The sequence below is a fragment of the Amphimedon queenslandica genome, unplaced genomic scaffold (genome assembly GCF_000090795.2).
Source record: "Amphimedon queenslandica unplaced genomic scaffold, v1.1 AMPQUscaffold_10102, whole genome shotgun sequence".
Lineage (NCBI taxonomy): Eukaryota > Metazoa > Porifera > Demospongiae > Haplosclerida > Niphatidae > Amphimedon > Amphimedon queenslandica.
This window is the reverse complement of record NW_003549627.1, coordinates 1-1,087: the sequence shown is the minus strand read 5'-3', so window position 1 is coordinate 1,087 and position 1,087 is coordinate 1. Positions and strand designations below refer to the sequence as shown.

The window sequence follows — 1,087 nt, the reverse complement described above, 5'->3', positions numbered from 1 at the left end:
ATGTGATGAGTTTTTGTGGTAGAAAATCAGAGGAAGATGATGGACTGAAAAGTAACACAGTACCCTCACCACATGCATCTACTAACACTAATGAAACAAATGATACTGTTGATATTAATGTATAGTAATTAATTAAACTTTATGTCGTAACCATTTTTTAATTAATAAATTTAATAAAGAAACAGTACCTAAAATAACATAAATATAAAAGTAGCTAATATTTTCATTTTCCTATATTGCCATTGACAGTTATAAAATATCGCATCATTTTACTTCTCCCTGTCCCTATTCAAAGTACATATAATGTGCACAATTATGAATCATTAATCTTACTGCAGTAGTCCTGTCAGGCCTGTATTGTGTACTTTTTTTAGTCTGCAATAAAAGTTAGTAATGCACAGGATTACAATGCATGTTTCTGTATATGCAGGTTTGGTTTTAGCAGTATAGCCAGTAAGGCCATACCTTTTATACATGTGTGTGTGTTCATGTATTTTTAGTATCAAAATGTTACTTTACTTACTAGCTCAGCTGACATCTCATCATCATAGTGACTTGTTGACTTCTTTTGCCTGTCTAGCCATGATGAGAACGATGACTATTAAATGACATAAAGAGTAAACTTTTGACTGAACACATACAATGTATATACAGTATATAAGTGGTTATAATCTATATAAGTATAATCTTACTCTGGTCTGATGGGATTCCAGTGCGAAGGATATGGTCTCTTCTTCACTCTATTAACAGAATAAAGTTAATGAAGTTCTATAAATACATCTATCTATCTTGTTACTTGTGTAGTAGAAATAAACGATTATGTAGTTTGTTACTATGGTAATATTATTATGTGTGTATGGTATGCATGTAGTTATTATTAGTGTTTTTATAGTTAACCACATCCTATGCATACAGTATAAATTGGTATCATTTTGATTCATACATTTTTCTCTGCTCTGTGCTCTCTCTCTGCTCTCTCTCTCTCTCTTGAGTATTTGTTCCAGTATTCGTTTTGTGAGCTCTCTCTCTCTCTTACTCTGCTTTAACTTACCTTAAGGTTACTTTTAAATGCGGGTACTATTAATTG

The 1,087-nt window shown here is 31.5% G+C and overlaps 1 long non-coding RNA gene across 1 annotated transcript; it reads right to left on the bottom strand.

Moving 5' to 3' along the window:
- Positions 1-233: 233 nt before the first annotated feature.
- On the bottom strand, positions 234-1,057 carry LOC109590388 (uncharacterized). The gene is made up of 4 exons (XR_002189292.1): positions 693-1,057; positions 524-598; positions 334-375; positions 234-285 (listed from the first exon to the last, which is right to left on the bottom strand). It is a non-coding gene; the product is annotated as an uncharacterized LOC109590388 (long non-coding RNA).
- Between the last annotated feature and the right edge of the window lie 30 nt (positions 1,058-1,087).